Genomic DNA, 14122 nt, shown 5'->3' with positions numbered 1-14122 from the left:
AATTTTTCCACTTTTTGGATTAACGAACCTTATTTCAATTTTTTTTTTTTTTGGGGGGGGGGAGGGGGCGCTATCACACCTTCAGAATAATGAAGTTTCCCTTATTTTCAGATTAACGAGCCTTTGGGAAAACAATGCCTATTCAAGTTTTTGACTCTTATACTGTTACATATATAGCGTGCATACGGTTAGCCACGTAAATTCTTAAAACAAGTCATTTTATCATCCTTTGGTGAATTAGGTCTGAAGAAAATACCAGCTTATTTTTTTTTTGATCAAAACTGATATGACATGGACTTGTGAAGCTCAACAAGGTAAACATTTATACTCACGTAATCAAAGCGTGTTTTTGTATTCTAACCTGTTATACTTTATATAATAGCACACTATTCGCAAGAAGCTTTGATGGCTACATATTTCATCAGAGCCACACTTAGAAAGATTTGTGGATGTATTTATTTGAAATTGCGTGGTATTTAGGCCCTATGCTATTTTAATAGTCAGGTTGTGAATTATTGTTCCCCAGACATAAAACCCAAATGTAGACCTATAGGCCTACTTTACGTTTATACTTGGTTAAAAAAAAGAATTTCAGAAGTTCAAGGCTTCATTTTATAGGATTGGCCCACAAGTACAACATACACAGTCGACTGCAGTCGATTTGCATATAATATCAATTTGATATAGAATCAGTGCCTCTATCTTCAAAGTGTTTATGGATTCTCTCGGACACAGTGCAGCCGATTGAAATACCTCTCTCTTACCAAATCCTGTTGATACAAACAAGATCACAAAATGAAGAACAATGTCTAAAAATAAAACGAACAGTCATGGGTAATGCTGGGCCCTATTTCTTTGTACAAAGTTGAAAAAAAAAACATGAGAGAGAAATCACTAGAGATAAATGATTGGAGATAGCCAAACCTTAGGCAAACTAAACAATTATACCGGGTGCATAATTATTATGCAATGCATGCATGCAGTACTGCACACTATAGAGTACGTGTACCTCCTAGTACCTCCTCGGTGAGACTAGGGAGGTAAGGCTCACCTTCCCGACAAATCTGCTGCAGGGTGTTGGAAGAAAGGTACTGAACTGTGTAATGCCTATACAGTTGATGACTAGTCTAATCCAAATTCAGCAGTAAATTCAATTTTATGTGTTCGTATTAGGGACCTACTATGAAGAAAAAGGCACTGTATCTTTTATTCAGAAGAATTGAATGATTTGAAACCAATTTGTTACGTATAAATCTACATGTCATTAATATAGATCACATACGAACTCAGATAGATGCAAATTCCATGTACCGAGACTGGCTTTGTTGGATAAACAGACTACTACCACTCTCGGTGGGAGGGACCTGTCAGAGTGAAGGATTTATCGCGTTCAGTCAAAATCTGACTGAAAGTCGTAAAAAATTCAACTTTCATCACGGACCCTTTTTCGTTGGGCGCGCAGTCTCTCGATTATCGCAATCAGAAATTTTGCGCCCTCTCTTGGTTTATCGCACCAAGGAAAAGGGGACGGAGCCCAGACTAGGGCTGCTAGTGAGGGAGTCGGGACACTAGGCCCTGAACATGCGACCGCAGACCCTAGAGAGGGCAGTAAGCATGGTACAGTGGAACCGGCATACTTCTCGACTGGTCCATGGGCGCGGCTACGCCAATAGGCAACTAATGGCAAGGCGGTCTTTGGTCGAAGAAGAAGACTCACTGGACATTAGGCAAGTGGCTCCCCGTAGGGGGCAACATAAAACAGAAACTAAAAAAATAAACCCTCAAAATTATCTTCAAAATGAACGGCTGAGTAGTTTGGAAAAGAAAATAGGTGGCTTGGAGTCATGCATGCTTCACATGCAATCTTCAATCACTTAATTGACTGATGCAATGACCACACATTTTAGTCTCATTACACGTTCAGTGAGCGATTCTCTAAGACCAAAGTTGGCACCCAGATCACCTACTCGTTCTTCGCTGAGCCCATAGAACTTAAAGGACAAGTTCACCTTCATTAACATAAGGATTAAGAGAATGCAGCAATATTAGTAGAACACATCAGTGAAAGTCTGAGGAAAATTGGACAATCGATGCAAAAGTTATGAATTTTTAAAACTTTTGTGTTGGAACCGCTGGATGAGGAGACTACTAAGGCTCGTGATGTCATATGAGTACAACAGTATAAAGAAAATGTAAAGAAAATTCAACATAATTATTTTCACTTTTTTCGCATAATAAAAGAGCACTTGACTTGCCTCTTTCTAAAGGCAATGGGAATAATATTACCCATAACATATGTCAGTAACGAGTCAAGGGAATGTGTACTATTTTCAAAAGATCAAATTTTGTGAAATTCTCTTTATTTTTTCCTTATATTATTGTACGCATGTGACATCATACACTGCAGTAGTCTTCTCATCCAGCGGTGACTGCACAAAAACTTCAAAAATTCATAACTTTTGAACGGATTGTCCGATTTTCCTCAAACTTTCAATGATGTGTTCTACTAATATTGCTACATTCTCTCAATCCTTATGTTAATGAAGGTGAACTTGTCCTTTAAGTGCTTCAAATGTCTTAAAGGGGGGTACTTTCAACGGGAATTATCAAAAGGCTTCGCCTAAAGCTGTCTCTTTCTTAGAGTGCGACCTAAACTCAGAGGGGTTGGAGCCGATGGCCGAGCTCCAACCAAGCCCAGAGAAGGCCGAACACTACCAATAACTCAGACCGTACATGTATATTTTATTGCTGGATCGCAAGAGATTGGGCAAGAGTCAAATACTTTCCACAAGGGGAATAAGCCAGTTCGTAATTAGCTCATGTGCACGTTGGTACAAATGACCTCTCTATTTTCTTAGTCGGTTAGGCACTTCACTCATATTCAAAGCAACATAATGCGTACCGGTAAGTTTTCCCGGCGTAACAATTTATGGAATTCGTGTTAAACAAAAATGATCTTGCACAGCGAGACCAGGTAACCAGAATGGTCCGTCAAACAACCCTCGGGAAAAACATCCATTTCCTTGTTTTGTACTGAATGCATTAAAACATGTTTATATTGGTAATACCAAATACCAGGTTTGCAGTCAGGTGGATGTAATGGCAAGTATTATGTACGGGGATTGCATGAATAATCATTACATGACAGATGCTTATCTCCGTGAATTTAAAAATCATCATGCGTTTTAGTACCAATGACCTTTTTCTGCTCATGCGCAAAGTAGAACTACGAACTGGCTTATTCCCTTCAACCCAGTCCCAACCCAATAGGGGGATTAGGCCTACGACAACAACATTGATATGGAGGTAGTTGTGTGCCTATTGAAGTCTTCATCTAGTTTCTCCATTCCCGCCATGGTGGCAGGTCAACTGTACAGGCTACAGTCGACATCGCTGTTGAAGTGACTATTGCTTCTGATTAAGTTATTTCTGGGTTGGTATAAGGACGGAGGGGAAAAAAAGGTACGCCCTTCAGATTTACGTTTAGGTTCGGGGTCTTTTCATGAAATTGTGTACACTGCTCCTATCGATGATGAGATATTGCTGGGTATGGACTTTATGAAGCAGTATGAGATTCTGATTGATATTTCTGCCTCTGAACAAAGTCTGTTGTGGGAACGGATCCCAACGAACATTGGTTGTGCGCGTGACCATCGGCGTTATCCTGTGCGACTCTATGGGACCACACTAGCTCCGTCGTGGTCAGCTGCACAAGTACAATGTGTATTTGAATGTAATAACTTAGACTTATGTATGTTAGAATTTGACCCTAACTTACCAGTTCTAGTACCCCGTACTTTGTATTCAGGAGGACCGCGTTTGGGATTGTTTGTTCTACATCAAACAGATGCCCCAATTTCACTTAAGGGGAATCGGACCATTATGAGAGGCTCATCCTGTAGTCAAGATGGTAGAGCAAAATTCTGATGGGGGAAGGGGGAGTGGTAAGGGGCGTGTCAGTAGAAAAGCTTGAAGTTCCTCCAGACTTACAGGCATTGTAGGAACCTTCTATCGTAAACCTCGATGAGGCACCACATCAAGAACTACTAGCCCTACTGTGTGAATTTAGTGAGGTTTTTGCTCAACACTACTTTGATTTGGGAAATTTTCGGTAGTCAAGCATCAAATCGATACAAGAACCCTACCCCAATCAAGCAAAAGATGTGGCGTACCCCAATGAATTTGGCGAATGAAGAATAAGCACATTTTGCAAAAGATGTTAGATGCAGGGGTGATAGAGCCATCCACATTAGAGTGGACCTCGCCCCCAGTTTCAATAAGAAAGAGGGATGGGATGTAAGGTGGTGCATCGGAACTTTAAAAAAGAGGGATAATTTTAATGGCTCCCCTTCAAAAAGCCTGTGATATGGGGTCAAAATCCTAACCTATTTCCCTCCGTAAAGGGGGAACCACCATAGGAATTGGGAAGAAGCATATAATTTATGTGTATGGTTGTCCCGCCTGAGTAAGGGGGGGGGGGGTGAGGGACATGGACCACGTTGATGGAAAATGGATACTACTCTCAATAACGCTATACGAGAATATCCATAGTTCGCATATACGATCAACCGTAGGAAAGTATATTCCTCTCCTGTCGGGAATCTATCTCTCCATCCGCACTTCGTAGGGAACATTTCATGGTCGGACTACAAGTCGCTACAATTTACAAGACACATATCACCTTCCGAAATTTATACAACATTGTATCTTAGTGCGGTGAGTTGGCTCAGTCGGTAGCGCGTCTGCCTCACGATCCTAAAAGCCCAGTCACACAGCGCTTTACGGCTTAATCACTGCCAAAACACGTCAAAAAGTGGTCTCCCGTGAATCAGACGATGTTGTTCGCGTTGATGTCGAGTTTAAGACGAGCTACGGTCGATTTATAGACGTGGCAGGACGCTGGGGAAAATCGGAATGGCGTCGGACGCGGTAAAAAGTTTTGAACTGCTCAAAATTTTATTCCGCGGACAACAAAGGGCGGCACACGTGGTAAAGACGTACAACACACGTGAAACAAACGTGATAATCCGTGTTCCGGCAGTGATTAAAACTTGGGGAGACGAGGTAAGACGCGAAAGTTTAGCGGTCTGTCACGGGCAGAGCACAATCATCTGACGAGTGTTACGCGTTGGTATCAAGGGAAATAGCGTGTGTTTAGCGGCTTATCACGGACATACCGCGTACATACACGTGGCTTGACGTGGTTAGCCGTGCTTAGGCAGTGCTTCAACAATGGAACAGCCGCCAACGGCTATACCCCGTACAAAGCACGGCCAAACCAAAATTGACCCAAAAATTACCACTTACGACCACGTCTACCAGATTTTCGTAACTTTTTGTACGTGATTTAGACGTGGAGTGCTGTGTGACCGGGGCTTAAGGGTCCGGGTTCGAACCCGAGTCTGGACTGAGCAATGTTGTGTGTAATACCACCGTCCCCTCTAGCAAGAGGCAAAACACTTTGTTCCTCGGATAGGACATAAAATGGAGGTCCCGTGTATGAGAGAGTCACAACTCATGCACGTAAAAAGATCCCACTTCATTTATTCATCGTAAAGGGCAGGGTGTTCAATCCGGTGAAGTGGTTCCACCTCACATCCAACTGGACCCCTTGGAAGACCAGCTAAATGTAGCTGAATATGGGATATCCAGCCATCTTCTCAGATGGAAATGATCAAACAAACAAACAGTTTTTTTTTTGGTCTTTCATTACATTTTGTGCCATCTTCGTGAAATGTACTTTTTGTCTCAGTTAACCGTTTGTTTTTCATGACATTGTTTTAATTGTAATTATAATACTGCGAATTGCCGAACCGCCATGAACCGTCATCTAAACCGGCAATGACTGATAGGACAGAGAAAAAAGAGATGTTAAAACAAGCATGTACTTGTACATCACTTCATATATAAACCTGCCAATGAACAGGAAACTTTATAAACTATGTTGGATTATGCTTTGACATGTTTGTCTTTTTAATGGCAGTTGATACAGATATTCTAAAAGTTAAAAAAGAGAAAAAGACATGTTGAAACTTGACAATTAATTGCTTATTGCATCACTTATGGCAATCTGTAAATACACAGGACGTTACAACAATACGCTCCTTGTATCCCATTGAAGACGAGTGAAAGGGCTTTGATTGCATCCAACTACAGGGGCTTGATGTGGACTCCTCCATCTTTCGGGGAGATCTGTGTTACTACCGCGCCAATCCGCGTTAGCAACGTGTTCAAAACGTGTTGAGAACGTAGTCACACCGCGTTTGGTTAGTGCTTTCAACAAAAATCGTTGGGACACAGTTCACTGTGGTTTGAGAACCGCCATGAACCGCCATCTAAACCGGCAATGTGTGATCGCCCCTCACATACTGGAAAGAAAGCACACACTCTGGTGTGAACTGAGAAAGGAGGCTTTGGAGTACAGGGTCTATTCAAGCGCTTAATCTTAACCAAGCCGTGCGAGCTGTGTGATGAAAGAGACAAAACACACGATGTAAACCACTGGAGCAACAACTATGAAGGGATTATCAGATTAAGCTGGAACTGAATCAAATCAGAGATTAGACTTGGAAGTGAAGAGTATGCAAAGGATTTCAAAAAATCAAAAGGGGCCTCTGAGACATAACCTAATCATTCTACTCTCCCCCTTCCAAAAAAAAAAAAAAAGGTTGTAGAAATACTCCTGAAAGTACACTTTCCCATTTATGTTATGATCCCACACTAAAGAAAATTGTAGAAGAAATACAGTTCTTTCAGAAAATATGAAAAACTAAAGATTGACTCAATTGATCCATTTCATCTTTTTTGAGTCCTCACGTAAAATCAAGGGGTGCAACTTTTTGTTTGTTTTGTGATGCACGGTCACATTTGTTCTGAATGAAATAAACGAAATGAAATGAAATGAACTGAAATGAAATGAAATGAAATGAAATGAAATGAAATGAAATGAAATGAAACAAAACAAAACAACATATGGTAAGGACTACATGGCTCGTTATTTTCAAAACACAATGATATTACGTCACTACAGGAGAGAAGCTCAGTCAAAGGTCAACTCATATAATCATCAACTATCTTCACCAAGAATCATCCTCCGTTGTCATATTAATTATATGCAGTCCGAACCTTTCCTTCTTGCAATTTTCATGAGCCTGTGCAGTTTAAGAAGGAATATTATTTTATTTCATATATCATTTTGTCAAATATAACATGTTAGGGCGGCTGAGCTCGTTGTCAAATCGTTTACCTGGAAATTCATGCTGTCTTATTTAATACAAATACATATTATATAAGTATATATATATATATATATATATATGTACAACATTTTATAAAAACAAATGTATAATATATGTATGTATATATATATATATATATATTCACCAAAGAACCCCCCCCCAAAAAAAAAAAAAAAAATATATATATATATATCAAATTGTGGCCAGAAAAAGTATCAAGCCCCACGTACTATCTCTGTAAATCTGCATTGAACGTAATGTATGATATCCTATAATCAGTGATTATCAGGTGATGCTCAATTTTGTCTTATTTCATTTATTCTACAATTAGTTGTAAGGACGTTATCACAAGAAACAGTGATTAAACCTGACGGGGGTGGGGGAGGGGGGGGGTGGGGGCTGACAAAAGAAAGACAATTACCTTCGGCACAGTTGGTTCCCTGGAATCCGGCTGCGCACACGCATTCATATTCGTTGCGATTGTCGATACACGTGCCAGCGTTAAGACAAGGTGAGGAAGCGCACGGACCGTTATCTGATAAAGAGCACACAGATTCCACAGGTATTGTGATGATCTATTTTGCATAACATGAAATCTTGGGAAAGAGCGAATCGATTGAGCAGGATAACTGTCTTCTGTCAATCATATCGACAAGATGGAAGTATGGAAGTTATGTTTAGCTACAGGGAATGTATATTATAATTTTTTTCATTTTTTGTGTAAATCAAATTGTTAATTTTTCAGTGATTGACAGAAAGTGCTCGGTTTTCAAAAGTTTAAGGTGTGAGTGAAACATTCTGTGTCTATTGTATGTTTAATTGATATTGATGCTCTATCGTGTATTGTTTGACCTCCCGTAATGAGTGTTGTAAATACATAAAACTAAACCAAAAAAAAAATCCATGGGTTCAAGAAAATAGTCGAATAGACAGCACTGTTCCATGTTCTAACAGTGGATGAAGTCAATGCGCGAATTTACATTCTTGACAGAATTGTTCTGTTCACCCCGGGAAACACGTGCAAGTAAATGTGAAAAAAAAATGTGTTGTCGCTGTCCTGAAACTGACCACTGCCGTTACAACTGTTCTCCGGCAATGAATTTCCTGTAATGTTTTTATCGGACGATTGAAATTGAATCGAATTGAATTGAAATTGAAATTGAATTTTAAAAACAAAGAAAATGGCATTTTTAAGAAATTCAAAGGCATCTCTGCTTTTACAGCCTTCTCCAGTTTAACGAGAATATTTTTGATACCTTTACTACTCGTACCTGATGACAGCAGTGTTCATTATAAAGTTCTTCTTACGCCTTGCAAAGATTCTAACATTGCAGAGACTGAGAGAAATGAAGTTCATGTGTTAACGATTTGGAGGGTTTGTCATTTTACAGAAGCACAGAACTACACTAAGCAAACTACATAAACCTAACTCACACAGCGGAACACTAAGAAAAAATACAATTTTGTTTCCATTTCAGTTGAAAATTTCAAACACAGAACTACTGATAACAAATTCTACGAAAGCCGCATCTGTATAATTCTCACATTAAATCTCTCTTTCTCGTATAGAGATATAGATATATTACATAATGTAATACAATAAATACGAATGTTACATAATTAACAAATAGATAGATATATCCAAATAAGTGAGTTTTCTTTTCACTTAACGAAGCAACGAGGAAATGACATTGACCCCTCTTCCCATGTTTTTTTTTCTTCTTCTTTTTTTAGAGTAACAGTAACAGTACAGTACTTACATATATCGCAGTTGACACCAGTATATCCTCCATAGCACACACATTCGTATGCGTTGTCAAGGTTGTAACAGGTGCCCATGAAACATGGATTGCTCAAGCATTCGTTTATGTCTGCGTTAATATAGGGGTAGAAATGAACATGCGCGCATTGTTAACTGTGAATGAAAGCATAGATTAATAAATAAATTAAACGAGAACTTACCTGTTTGAAGTTTGATTTTTATTATTTGAGTAATAGGAGTGTGAGTTAATATGAGATCCCACTCGTACGCATGCGCAGTCAATATTCGTCGCCCAGGCAAATCTCCACCTAAGCAATCGGACTGTCTTCCGACGTCTAATACATAATGTCAACTTAGGTGAGAGAACTGAACCAAAGACCCAACTGGGTCAAGTGAGATTTGCCTGATCCATGAGGAAATGCGACCACTGTCACAATCCCACAATCTGGAAATACACTGTAAATTGACGGAGTAAGAACATTACCTTGAAGTTTGAATTGAGGGTGGGAGTGGAGGGCATATTAACTCACACTCCTATTACTCAAATAATAAAAATCAAACTTCAAACAGGTAAGTTCTCGTTTAATTTATCTATTATTTTTCGTAATCTCCGTTGTTCGTTAATATGAGATTTTGAAGCAAGTGGTCGCATTTCTGCAAAAACCAAGCAATTTATGGTGATAAGAATGACATAGTAGCTCACCAATAATACTCTTTCTCTTCAATGATTATCCAGTACCGCCATGGAGAACCTACATGTAGATCCTGCCCTGATCGACGGCTTATCATAGAACCTGTTGAAGGTTTCCTCATTAGACCATCCGGCCTGTTTCAGAATGTCCGCTATGGGCACATCTGCTGTCTTTGCAGTAGAGACTGCTGCAGCCCTTGTAGAATGCGGTTTGAAAATTCTAGTGTCGATACCCGCCGCACTCATTGTCTCCTTTATCCACCTGGAGATGGTTTGCTTACTGGCTCGTTTGTGAGGTTTCCTATGACATATGAACAGGTGCCTTTCCGTATCCCTCATCACTTTTGTACGCTCAATGTACTTTTTCAGGTAGCGTACCACACAGAGTCTCTTCTCTGAAGGATACTCTTCAATTGTAGTCGTACTCCCTACTCTGTCGGAGGTCTTGTTCTGTTTTACCAAGTCACTGACATGAATCTCTACGCTATTATCCTTCCAAACCAGGCCATCAATATGAATGTAGAACAAAGTCTGTGCCCTTTGTGCCGAAGTGAGTGCGAGCAACATACACAGCTTATGAGTAAGTTCACACAAAGATAGCTTACTGGCTGGTGACATTTTGCGGAGATGATCTAACACGATTTTAACGTCCCAGATATGGTTGTACCGTGGCAGCGGAGTTCGTAAATGAAATACACCTTTCATGAATCTTGTCACCAAAGGATGTGTACTAATTGTACAGTTGCTGTTCTCCAACAGCACCACCGAGGCCAAAGCACTTCTGGCACAGTTAATAGCACTGTAACTCAACTTATGTACATGAAACAGATAACTCAAAAATTCTATAACACTTTCTACAGCAGTGCAGTGACTGTTCAAAGTTTCCTGTCTGCAATACTCTTGCCATTATTCTTAATGTAAGTTCCATATTGTGTGCGTGTAGACAGTCTCCAAGATGCACACAACACGTCCACACTCCTGTCCTGTAGTCCCTTTATCTCGAACTGTGAACGCCAATCCTGCAACAAAGAAGATCGAGTTTAGTGCAGAGTGGGTGGGTAGCCTTAGATACTGGTTGTGTCAGCAAGGATTTTCTTCTTTTCAAGATCAAAGGTTCTTCACTCATCATACTTGTCAAGAGAGGGAACCAGGCCTGTGTAGGCCAATTTGGTACCACAAGCAGGCCATGTGCATTGTCTTCTTGTATTTTCTGTAGGCATTTTGCTACCAAACAGAAAGGAGGGAAGGCATAAAAGAGTGCAAATTTTCCCCAGTCTAGTGTGAATGCATCAACTGACTCTGCATTGGGATCTGGCAACCATGAAATGTACCTAGGTAGCTGAGCATTTAGTCTGGATGCAAACAAATCAATTACTGGTGTACCATACTTAGCCACAATCTTCTCAAAGCTATTCTTATCTAGCATTCACTCTGTTCTGTCATTAAAGTGTCTAGACATGAAGTCTGCCTCGTTGTTCTGGCACCCAGGTAAGTGAGCTGCTGACAGCCATATATTGCGTTCTATACACCAATGCCAGATGTCTAACACTACCTGATTGCACGTTTCTGATTTCAGCCCTCCCATGTTATTAAGGTAGGCAACAGCCGTAGTGTTATCAATCCTCAATAGGACATGTACATTTCTCTTATCTGCACAGAAGGATTTCAGAGCCAGTCCAGCTGCCAGTGTTTCTAGGTAATTAATACCCGATGTTTGAGCTGAATGTACTTCCTCTGTGGTCCACCTGCCACCTGTGTGAGAGGTTAAGTCTGTAGCACCCCATCCCTCTGCACTGGCATCTGTACGTAGCTCCAAATTGACCTTTTGTCTGGCAACATGATTAAATGACTCATGAATATGTTCTTTCCACCATATCAATTCATGTCGTGCCTCCATGGAAAGAGTCATGGGCCTATCAAAATGACCACAAGCTGCCTTAAGGGCCTGTACCTTGTCTCTCTCTAGATATCTGTAATGCAGTGGGCCATACTGTACTGCAGGGAACGTGGCAACTATTTTCCCTATGACCCTAGCAACCTTTCGAATGGATGGGGTGGCAAGGGATAAGAGGGAGGTGCAAACCTCATAAATGTCATCTTGTTTTTCCCTTGGCAAAGTAATGTGCATTGACCTAGTATTCAAATGAAACCCAAGGAACTCTAGGTCTAGGCCTGGGCTAAGTAATGACTTCTCAGGATGAATTAAGAACCCCAGCTCTGTTAGAAGCTTAGTGGTAGCTGAAACAGCCCTTTGGGTAGCATCCTTAGATCTCCCAATTATCAAAGTGTCATCAAGATAACCCATAACTACATGTCCTTCTGTTCTAAGCTGGGCAAACACTGGCTTCAGCATTTTTGTAAACAGTCTGGGAGCCGAGCTGAGACCATTAGGTAAGGCCTTGTATTGGTACAGTTTACTTTGCCAATAGAAACGCAAATACTTTCTCGATGATGGATGGACGGGAACTGAATAGTATGCATCTTGTAAATCAATAGATGCAATGTAGCAATTTGGGCTGAGCAGTGACAAGGCTGTATGTATGTTGTCCATTTTGAAATGCTGATAAAGGATGCCTGTATTAAGATCAGAAAGATCAAGGATAACTCGTAAGGAACCATTCTTTTTGGGTCTCGTGAAAATATTGGAGATGAATTCTCCATTCTCATGTTCGCAAAGTTCAATCACATTTTTAGCTAAGAGGCGAGAAATCTCTTCCTCTATTTGACTGTTAAGCTCTGAACTGCGAGATAAATTATACAACTCTTTCCCTCTTACAGTAGGGAATTCATTAGGATCAAATTCGAGTTTGTATCCTTTGACAGCATTCAAAATGTATGGATCTGAAGTCAGGCTTCTCCATTTGTCATAGAAATTTTTCAGTCGTCCACTCACCATTGAACAAGCAAGATTTATGAGAGGGCATGTACTCACCTCTGCAGAGGATGAGGAGACTGTTGGTTTAACATGCTCAGTTACTTGCGGGCCCCCGCAAACCCCCGGTATTGAGGGCTCTGTCGGCCGCTGCCCTTGTTGGGTCTGGTCATCGGGGTGGCAGTGTGTGGCTTCCACGAACGCTGGCCTAAAAAAGGCCGCTGTACCGACCCAGCCTGTACGGTTGGCGTGGTCCACCCCGCTGATCTCATTGTACGGTAATTAGCTTCCGTCTGTCGGCGGTAAGGGTGATAATGAGACTGTGACTGCGAATATGGACGCTGACGGGAGTTACCTGTTGAGAAAGGTTTTGAGCCTTTCACAACACCGGCTGCTGCTCTTTGTTCTTCCTGGATGTCTTTGACTTTCTTTCCTAAGTCATCACCAAACAGCTGTTTGGTCACAGGGTTCTGAGGCTTGCACAAGTGTGCAAATTTTGCATTCAAGCCAGGTTTAATGAGGTCCTTCCTCAAGGCGTTCAGCTCAAAATTAGAGCTACACAGGAGTCCGAGAGCGTCCTGCTGTTTTTCTGACAGCTCCGAAGCAGAAAGGGTCTGCGCAAAAGCAGTGATGCCTTTTACAAGAGCGCTCTGAATACGCTGTAGCTTCAGGTCCCTAGCCCGGGTAGTAGGGTTGAGATTCTCCCAAATTGTCAAGTTGACTTTGGGCACGTCAAGTAGTGGACAGTTTTCTGGGCTAGTGTACTTCTTACCAGTCTCCTCTAGGGCAGCCTGTTCAAGAGTGTGGCTGACAAGGTAGGATACCGACCCAGCAATATCCTCATCTAAGGGTTTCCCCACGCTGAGAGGCACTGCGAATTTTGCTGCGATAGCTGGGATGGCTACATTCTTGCCAGAGGCAGGAGTAGCATTACTATCTTCAGTGCTTGTTTCAGCACTGAAATCAGAAGTCTGTGAGTCAGACGCTGGTGTTTACAGCCAAAAGGCCCATCATCTTGATCGCAGTCATACTCATAGTCAGATAAAAGGAGATTATCATCCTCATCTCCGAGACTTCTCGTGTCATGACTACTACGAGTCTGTGGATGAGAAAGTGGCAAATGATCCACCAATTTTCCCAGCATCTCTTCCAGTTTATTCAGACGATGTTCAAAATTTGAGCCACCAACACTAGTGCTTGGTCCCGACTTCGAGGTCGTGGTCTGTGGAGGCTCTGCACGAATGCAGGCCTGACTGTCCTTCTTTGAAATAGGATCTGCACGAATGCAGTCCTGGACAGCCCGAGAATCTTTGGCTAACATCTCAGAGTCAATCATGATCGAGGGCTTCTTAATCAAAAGGTCTGAGACCTCAGAGGTAGCAGCCGACTTGGCGAACTTCCGTGCAATCACGGGAGGAGGAGAAGTAATCTTCGCCGGTGCTTTGCCTTTGGCTTTCCCCGTGCCTTTACCACCGCGGCTAGCCGAGCTCGCCGCTGCCGTCTTACCCTTTCCCCCCGGATCGCTGCCGGGGGAGGGACCCGCTCGCGGTCCGCTGGCG

The sequence above is a fragment of the Diadema antillarum genome, unplaced genomic scaffold (genome assembly GCF_040938485.1).
Source record: "Diadema antillarum isolate AM-2024a unplaced genomic scaffold, OU_Dant_1.0 seq00000900_RagTag, whole genome shotgun sequence".
Classification (NCBI taxonomy): domain Eukaryota; kingdom Metazoa; phylum Echinodermata; class Echinoidea; order Diadematoida; family Diadematidae; genus Diadema; species Diadema antillarum.
This window is presented reverse-complemented; position numbering follows the sequence as displayed.